The sequence below is a fragment of the Mauremys mutica genome, chromosome 3 (assembly GCF_020497125.1).
Source record: "Mauremys mutica isolate MM-2020 ecotype Southern chromosome 3, ASM2049712v1, whole genome shotgun sequence".
Taxonomy (NCBI): domain Eukaryota; kingdom Metazoa; phylum Chordata; order Testudines; family Geoemydidae; genus Mauremys; species Mauremys mutica.
This window is the reverse complement of record NC_059074.1, coordinates 105,441,463-105,451,797: the sequence shown is the minus strand read 5'-3', so window position 1 is coordinate 105,451,797 and position 10,335 is coordinate 105,441,463.

The window sequence follows — 10,335 nt, the reverse complement described above, 5'->3', positions numbered from 1 at the left end:
CCCTTCATGTTCATCCCAAATGAGTGAGGTCTGGGCAGATACTACATCACTTAGGAGCACCAATTTGTATCTGTACACATCTCTCCCAGGGGCGTGCTGCCTAGGGTTGCCAACTTTCTAGTTGCACAAAACCAAACACCCTAGCGCCGCCCCACCACCCACTACATTCCCCCAATCCCCCACCCTCCCTCACTCTCATGCGGCTGGGGCAGGGGGTTGGGGTATCAGAGGGGTGTGGGCTCTTGGGTAGGGCTCGGGATGAGGGGCTTGGGGGTGCAGGAGGGGGCTTTGGAGTGGAGCCGAGGGGTTCGGAGTGTGAGAGGGAGCTGATTGGGGGGGGGCACAATTTGCCCACATCGTGCATGTCCCTGATCTCTCCTTTGGAAGAGCTAGCTAACTCATATCTGGTGGTTTGGAAGGGGGAATCCCTCTCTCAGGCAAGGTTAAAGGTAATGAGACGAGGAAGAACATTTCTAAAATGATGTAACATGCTGAAACTGTAGGGTTTATATATACGACAGCTGCTGTATTTAGGGAAGGGAAACCAAAATTCTTAGAATAGGGCTTGCCAGCTCTCCTTGATCTAGTGTAAAACACAGGATTATACCTTCCTAATTTACAGGGATGCCGAGAGGCTAAATTAATTCCAATAAAATACTGTGAGTTTGATGGAAGGTGGTATAGAATTGCAGAATATTATCTTGATGGTGAAAGATTTTAAACACATGAATAGTATTTGAGATTATGTATGTGCATGGAACCAACTGTTGTTAAACCATTACTTTGAGTCTCCTGCATTTAAAATTTCACCAAAATGATGTATTAAGCTAAAGCCAAATTAATTCTAGTTATAACCTCACTGAAGTCAAAGGGTGAACTGGCCTAAGGATGAACTTAATGTTTTGTATTTAGTTCATCATAGCTTTCGTCAGCATATTTTCATGGTTGTCAATCAAGATTTATGTTCAGGTATTATCTCTAATGTTTTTCTGGGAATTAACTAAGAAGCCTTACGTAAGGCCCACCTCACCCATTTCAGAAGGATTAACTTATAATGCACCCTTTTCCTTAGGGGCAGATTGAAAAGCAATGATTGATATATCTCTCCTTTCTCTTGGGATCAGGTGTAAACTGAGGAAAAAATTGACTACTCTTCATGTGGCTTTATTCTCTTGGCTTGTATGTTACCTCAGACAAACATGTTGAAGAAAATACTGTAGTAAAATGTACAGTGTAGCCTAATAAATACACATTCTTTAAGCACAGAGTGGAATGTTTGGCATCAGTACTCTTTCAGGACAATCTCACTTCTATAGATACGTAGGCAAAGATTTAATATGATTGGTCAGGTTATTGCACCTTGGTACGGACAACATGTATTTCTTTTGTCAAGGTTATTACTTTAATAGATACTGACATTTACTCAGTAATAATACTCGTATTGTTACATACATTTATTTTGCTCTACATGTAACAAGTTCTGTGGGCAAGTATTGGTTGGGGTAGGTTACACTGTTCCTAAAGGAAATGCTTATGCATAGTTGGACAATGTTACTGTAACTTATGAAAAAATACTTTGATAGTTTTGTTTATTAAGTAGGGATATAACATTTAAAAAAAGCTTTAAGGAGGCTGTGTTGAAGGCAAAGATATGGGGTAAAGAGCTCCGTGGGGCGTTATTAGTGTTAAGGTTGGATTTCCAGTGGTGCTAAAGTGTCTCAAGTTAGGCATTCAAAAGAAGAGGTAGTCAAATTAGTGGGAAATTTGGATCTTAATTTCTCTGTGCCTCTCTTTCCATATCTTTAAAACTGAAACAGTTATGCCTAATATACAGGGGTGGGGTGAGGTTTGATTTGTCAGTGTTTATAAGGTGCGTTAAGATCACAGATGGAAGGTGCTATAGCAGTGTAGAATACTAGTTTATAATTATAAGAGTGTTATTCCTGTGCTTATCCAATATTAGCTTTTGAAAAGAAAGAAGAATAACTTTAAAATAGTGTATGCTTATATCAGGTAATCGTGATGGTGCCTCTTCTGTCCACTTTCCAGTAGACAGACAAACACCACTACCCCAGTGGCCAGGGCACTGGCAGCCTTTTTGGAGTTCTCAGCAGATCAGCCAAAGACTGAATGGACGTAGAGACTCAATTGCCACGTTACCCCTACAAGAGGACTGAGCTATTAATATTGAGAGAGCTTTGTTCTCCAGAAGTCTCAAGGCAGAACCTTGGATAAGCACTACAGTATTGTATATTCAATGGCAAAAAAAAAACCCCACTACCTATGTTAAACGTAGAGTTAAGGTTGCTTGGTGATACGTCATCCCCTGGCAGAAGGTTTAGCTGAGCTAAACCGAAACAGGAAATGCAGAGGATGGTTGCACATGCAACTTGAACTCTGCCCTCTTTCAGTACTACCCCAATATTCCCCATTAATACACACACCTTTACTCTGCCAACCCCAAGTTGCTGAAATGTAGGATCTCTTCACCACCTCTTTTACAACCCATTCCGTCAGAGAAATTCAGCTAACAAAATTAAAGTTGACCATGGTGCCTTCCCTCTGTTCCCCTGGAGCTGGTAGGAGCCAATGGGAATTATTTGCATATGCTCCAGGTACAGTCAGAGTGTTAGGTGTACCTGTACAAGGCAGTGGAGGCAGTCGTTGGCCCTGCTCTGTAAAGGTATGTTTGTGATATAACCACATGTGTGGATTACTTTGAGGTGTGTGACAGTTTTTTAAAATAAATATTGTTTATGCAAATGTGTTTAATGTTTAGACTTTATGAAATGTTTGTAAATTGCTGCACGCATTAATCATTTATAATATCTGTATGAGATACTACTTAAGTGTTGGTTGGTTCTAAAACTGTAAAGCCACCAGGCAGGAGAGAAGCATTAACAAGTGTCAAAACACCTCCTGTGGTAAACTAGTATATCTCATCCAACAAAAGAAGGCCCAGAGACACCAGGCAAACCATTGTAGAAGATCAGAGGACAAGAATGGAACCCCAGGCCGGCAGACGGAACCCTGGGTGAATGGAATCTTAGACCGTTCATCCAGGCCGCCAGGAGGCTGAGTGGAGCCGCCAGCTGGCAGCGGGCTGAGTGGGGGCTGCTGGGCTGGGGTTCCTTCCACCGGCTCCTGCCAGCCGGGATCCCGGTCGCCAGCCTGCTGCCAGCCCCGCTCAGCCCGCTGCCGGCTGAGTGAACGGAGTCCCAAGCCGGCAGTGGGCTCAGTGGCGGCTAGGACCCGCAGCCTACTATTTAAAAAAAAAAAATCGGCTCACGTGGCACCTTTGGCACACGTGCTGTAGGTTGAGGACCCCTGTTCTAGTGTATGCAGTGTATACTGTGTAATGTACTTTATGGTAATTTTCACTATACACAATTTTTCTCTTACGCGCTGACCTTAGAACCTAACCCCCACGTAACATATGACTCCACTGTATTCATTTTTGAAAGTTTGTAATAAGCGATGCTCTGAGGAGGGTGCAAGGTTTCACCGAGGGCGCAAAATATCCTTGCACCGGCCCTGCTCACTGATGGTGTAAGCAGGTCACAGATATTCAATACACAGACTGGACTTCCTTTTCAGCCTAGGACCACTCTTTCACAGTTCAGAGTCTTTTTCTTCCAGATGTTCCTTCCAGGTGTTGAGTTGGGAGAGTGGCCAAGTCACAATGTCACTTCCCTCTTTTATATTTTCTTCCAGCTTGCTGGAAAGATCTTTGCTGTGATGTGGGGATCAGGCAGTCTCGGTCAAGCAGTCTCCATGGCATACATGCGCTCTTTTTGAGAAGTGTCTGGGATGAGTGAAAGTGGATACTCTTTAATAGGCCATAAGCACGTGTACGCCTGGTCCTTTATTGCAATTGAAAGGTTGGCTGTGGGCCATAACCTCATAACATATTTCAGTAATACATATAGCAATACGTTATAACTTCACATACAATCCAACAGGGTTTTAATGTTTAGCAGATCGAGACTTTTAAAATGATACCTCACAAGGCATACTTTGTACATACCACAATATCAAAGTGGTGAATATGGGGGTTCCAGAGTGGTTCTTTTGAGGTACAGAGTGTCACAAGGACTGTCTGTGACTCCATGTTTAGGCAGTTACAGTGCTTGAGGAGTTAACACTTGATGTTTAGTTGGTGAAATCTAAATATAGAGCTCCTAGCCAGTTTGGGGTTTGTGTCCTGCGTCTTAACAGTCTGTCCTGAGGTTGGTACGCACATGTGAGTCACTCCAGACAGCTTGACACATACCCTCAAGGTAAGGGAGCTGTAACTGTGAAGTGGTTCTTAAATTGAACATGTATGGTATTCTTTTTGGGGAGTTGGCCAAATGAGTGTATGCGAGTATCTAGAACCTCCTGAATCTTATCGTGCTAAGGGCCCGTGGGCGTGTGTGCTTATTGAGGCATTGCTCTAAGAGGGTAGAGGAAAAGTGGCGTGGGCAACCTTTCTCCCCAACTCCGTTGTGTCCTTTAATTGTTTGCTCTCACCAAGAGGATACCAGCTGATGGTTTATAAAAGGAGGGGAAGAGCTTTACTTTGCCAGCCCCACAGTTGCTGAAATGTACAAGGTATGTGTGTTAACAGAGCGTGTTGGGGCATTGCTGAAAGAGGACAGAGTTAGGGTTACATTTTCTGGTTTTTAGAAGTTTGAGTTTTGCTCATTTTCTGCAAGGGAACGACATACCATCAACTGTAATTAACTCTGTCAGTGTAGGGCTTTTTTTGTTTTTGTTTGCCACTGAATTTCCTCGTGGTTCTGTTCCACACACACAAACAGAACCATGAGGAAATTCAGTGGCTTTAAATGTGTATGTGTGTATATCATTTAGGCAGTTGTACGTATATCATGTCCCACAATTAGCATCCTGAGTCCACCATCCTCCCTCTCCCCACACACATCAGCTACATCAGACCAGTCTACTTTGGCACACTTCCCCAACTATGCCCCTGACACGTTCAATTCATTTCCCCCTACCCACTACTGTACACAGGCCCCCCAGCATAAGCAGGGAACACATCTCCCTGAGGTCTTCACTCCCTATGACACAAATATTTCTGTTGATGTTCCTTCCCTCCTATAACCTGACTCACATGCAGTGCCTGGAGTCAAGGACAACTATGTCACAGTGGAATATTGTTCCTAGTTGTATTTTCAGAATGGTTGCAGGGTGGAGTTTGTGGCAGGGCTGGTGAGAGGAATCAGATGGAGTTTCAGTTCCAAAACACTAACAATTTTATGTTTTGAGAGAGACATCCTCTGACCCTGGTCCAGTAGCTGTTCCCCATCTCTGAGAAACAGTGAGATGTCAGAGCTTGTAATGTTTCTATGCTATTATGACATTCTGATGTGCAATCCAGATCAGTGAGGGACTGTCACCCCCGTGCTGGACACTCAGGTGCCTCACAATGCTTTGCTGCTGTAGCTGCCACCTAGGTCACTCACAAACATCCTTTTAGTATGCAGGTAAAACCCTGAGTGTTTGTGTATAGCTGCAGCCTGCCAGCCACACATCAGTCACATTCTGGCTTCCACCAGCCTTAGGAACTGCTTGCAGAGGGACCCGAATCCAGTCCTGGATTTTCCCCAAAAAACATGTTCTGCACTGTCCAGCTCTCTCTTGAAATGTCGAGATATGTTAGGTCTCTTGTTCCTCTTAATGGGGAAAATATACAACAGTTACCCACACATTTCTCAACACTGGAGTAAGAACATAAGAATGGCCATACTGGGTCAGACCAAAGGTCCATCTAGCCCAGTATCCTGTCTTCCAACATTGGCCAATGCCAGGTGCCCCAGAGGGAATGAACAGAACAGGTAATCATCAAGTGATCCGTCCCCTGTCACACATTCCCAGCTTCTGGCAAACAGAGACTAGGGACACCATCCCTGCCCATTCTGGCTAATAGCCATTGATGGACCTATCCTCCATGAACTTACCTAGTTTTTTTTTAACCAGGTTATAGTCCTGGCCTATTAATTTCATTTGGTGACCCCTAGTTCATGTGTTAGGAGGAGGAGTAAATAACACTTCCTTATTTACTTTCTCTACACCCACTATCTTGAGTAGTTTTGTATCATTTGCAAATATTGTCACCCCACTGTTTACCCTCTTTTCCAGATCATTTATGAATATGTTGAATAGGACTGGTCCCAGGACAGATCCCTAGGGGACACCACTATTTACCCCTCTCCATTCTGAAAACTGATAATTTATTCTTGCCCTTTGTTTCCTATCTTTTAACCAGTTACCAATCCATGAGAGAACCTTCCCTCTTATCCCAGAAGAGCTTAAGTTTTGATTTAAAAAATAAAACAAGTTTAACTACAAGGAGATAAGAACATACATAAGTGATCTCTCTCCTGCCATCCATCTCCATCCTCTGATGAACAGAGGCTAGGGACACCATTCTTACCCATCCTGGCTAATAGCCATTTATGGACTTAGCCACTATGAATTTGTGAGTACCATTATAAGGTATTAAAGTCAGAAATAGCTACTAGAGAAATACAGATAAAATGCTTCCCACTACTAAAACTTACCAGGATAGACTTGAGTCAAGGTGAAATCCCTTACCACATGTTCCCAGTAATATTGCTGACCAAATTCTCAGACCAGGATTTGCTCCTAAAAGTCCTAGAGCTGTTTTAGTAAGCATCGTCTTATGTGGGATAGGTACCTTGCGGTGTTTTTGCCCCTCACCTTTTTATAGTTCAGTCACCATTTGAAATGCATTTTCCTGAGGGTTGCCCCCTAGATACAATTCATTCTCACTGTGAGGACAGAGATAAGTAGACTGGGAGTGAAAGAGTTCCATGGTGTTTGCTAAACTGCAACTCTGTCTGTTCCTACCCCATTCCTGGCCGAAGAATGGCCATTTGACGGTGATTGCTCATCACCTTTGATGACACCTGGCAGGTGTACTTTTGTCTTTGAGAAACAGATTTACCGAATCTTGTCTGGCAAACACACTTCAGTCATGACTTCAGCTTATGTTCATAGCTTTACATATGTGGAAACTTAGTTTTTCTTCGACACATATAACATTACTATGCACATTTCACCATGGTATTATTGACCGGAGAGTTATTTTTTCAAATGATAACTCAAAGGCATATTTTGTACAAAGATTATTACAGTGGTATGTAGGGTATGAACAGAGGGTGCATTTGGTCACAGCCACACAGGACACATTTTCTGGCCATCTATGAACCCTCCCCCCCAATTCACTAATTAATATTCTTCCAACACGTAGCTTTCATGCAGTTTTGGGGTGCGTTAGCAGAGCTGTGGGTGCGGGAGGTTGGGCTGCAAGGCTGTTGGGGTGCACTGGAAAAAATGGGGGTTGCTATGCCTCCCTCACCAGAGCCCCTACCATCTCTCCCCTACCAACCATCCCCATCTATCCCCCTCACTGCAGCCCCAAACCCCTCTCTCCCTAATACCTTACTCCACCCCCTTAAATCTTTTCCTTCCAGGAGGCATTCACGTGTCTAATTCTTTCCCCAAAAGACTTTGATTGCTAAGGCTACGGCTACACTACAGATCTTTTAGTGCAGATGCTCTAAGCCTATGAGAGAGAGCTCTCTTGTCATGAGTGGAGGTAGCTATGTCAGCAGGAGACGTTCTCCCATTGACATAGCGCTGTCCACACTGGCGTTTAGATTGATGTAACTTACGCTGCTCGGGGTGGCTAAGGCTATGTCTACACTACCAGAGAGCAGTGACTGGTGGTCAGCTCTGAAGGCAGCGCTTTGCCAGCAGCAGCACAGAAGTAAGCATGGCAATACCATACCATGTCATCCTTATTTCTGCACTGCTGCCTTCTGAGCTGGGTGGCTGGAGAATTGCAGCTGCTGACGGAGGGCCCAGCTCTGCAGGCAGCAGCGCAGAAGTAAGAGGAGCAATCCCATACCATGCCATGCCATGCTTGCTTCTATGCTGCTGCTGGCAGGGCTGGCTCCAGCATTTTTGCTGCCCCAAGTGGTGGTGGTGTGGGGAAAGGTTGCAATCAGCGGCACTTCAGCAGCAGCACCACCACCGCCGCTTTGTTCTTCTGTGGCAATTTGGCGGCAGGTCCTTCCCTCCAAGAGGGACTGAGGGACCCACCACCGACGAGACGGACGTGCTGCCCCAAGCACCTGCTTGCTGCGCTGGTGCCTGGAGCCAGCCCTGGCTGCTGGCGGCGGCTCTGCCTTCAGAGCTGGGTTCCGAGCCAGCAGTCTCTGCTCTCCAGCTGCCCAGCTCTGAAGACAACGCTGCCGCCTGCAGCAACGTGGAAGAAAGGGTAGCAGTACCGCAACCCCCCTTACAATAACCTTGCGGACCATCCCCGCACAACTCCTTACAATTACACCATAAAATTTCAGATTTAAGTAGCTGAAATCATGAAATTTACGGTTTTTAAAGTCTTATGACTGTGAAATTGACTAACATGGACTGTGAATTTGGTAGGGCCCTACTTATCCTTAATTGAATGGTGAGTTCAAAGCCGCCAAGAAGTCTGTGACTCATTCAGTCATTAGTACCCCTCAGTTTAACAGTATGAGACAGCAAAAGGAAATCTTTTTGTTGGTTGGTTGGGGCTTTTTTGAAGGGGCTGTAACTCAGGAATACCTTTGTCAAATGACTCCAAATTGGCCTAATATTACGCGTGAGGAAGAACTGTGTAAAACTCAAGTGAGCTTTTTGTGTTGCACCCAATGCTTTGGCCCCCAGCTCTATGATTTTTTGACTGAGACATTGGTGGATGAGGGATTTTCTGAGTAACAGTCCAAGTACCTGGTCATAACAAAAGATTTAACAGGTGATTTTGGAGTGGTAAAAATAGTCATGGAGCAACTTGGACAATGTTTATGAGAGAAATATGCTAGCTGAAGGTTTGAACACACAGAGCTGTCTGCTTGAATTCTTGAATTATCTGTGACTTATAAGTGGTACTTGTCTTTGGCATCTGATGTCTCAGTTCAAGAGTGTGTACCTGTTGTAAATAAATTAGGTAAGAATAGTAGATATTTAAGGTCAGAAGGGACTCTCTTAATCCTCTGCTCTGACCTCCTGAATAACACAGGCCACAGAATTTCATCCAATAATTTCTGCATCAAGCCATAACTTGAGCCAGAGCATATCTTTTAGAAAAAAAATTCAGTCTTGCTTTATGGGCTTTGAGTGCTGGATAATGTCCCACCACTCCTAGTAAGTTGTTCCAATGGTTAATTACCCTCACTGGTGTGTGTGTGTTGTTTTTAAAGTGCCTGTGTACTTATGTCAACTTGTTTCTTTCCCAACAAGGGAATATTCCTGGAATCGAAATCGCCCTGACTTTCAGAAACTGGGACAACATATTAAGGGTGGGTGGATGGTGAATTTAGAACTCCTGTATGATGCTGAAAGATCATCCTGGAAAGTGAAGTCTCCTGTGTCTTACAACAAAGGCAATGGCAGTGTAAACTTTCCACACTTCTCTTTCGTTAGGAAGGAGTAAGAGTGATGATTTCTGACTTCTGGTGCTGGAGTCTCCAGTTACTGAGACTATTTTAAAGTGGCCTTAAAACAGCTGGAAATAGCGAGTGAGAATTTCCCTTGTGTACAGGAACTATCTGCTAACATAAAGCTGGTAGAAATGTCTCTGCTGCCTCTTGCATCGGCCACCCCCATGCTCCTGGCATAAGGTGAGAAAGGGGCATGTCCAGGATGGGTAGGGGTGCCCTGATCTTCCACTGGTGGAGGGTCCCTGGGAGACTTCAATCCTGTGGTGTAAATTAGAGATGCATCAAAGCAGCTTTAAACTTGCACTAAGGTTGTGTGGCTGAGGATCAGGGAACAGCCACCCCTCTCTACTAATCTGAGCTGCACTAAGGCAGGGTGGGAAACCTCCTCATCTCTACCAGGCAACATTCAAACCAGTGACTTAAAGGTGAAAGGCACTTTCTTCCATTGTGTATCTTGTAAGCCATCAAGTCTTAGGCTGGGAGAGGTCAGAAGGTGAGCCATAAAATCGTGCAAATAGGGGGCTCCAGTGGAAATGCTGACAGATCTAGAAATACAGTAAAACAATCAGGTGAAGCAATAATAGCTCTAAAATACTTCTCAAGCATCTATGCAACAGGCAAATATTACAGGAAACGATCAGCCCGCTTAAGAATGACAAGGAATTAGGACCAGAGGATAAGAACCCCCCTGAGATATTAAGCTTTATTAAGTTATTTTGCATCTGCCTTTATAAAGAAGGCAGGCCAAGAGCCAAATGTAGGATCAGATTTAAGGGGAATTAAGCAGTGTAGAGATAATATCAACAATAGCTTTAAGAGC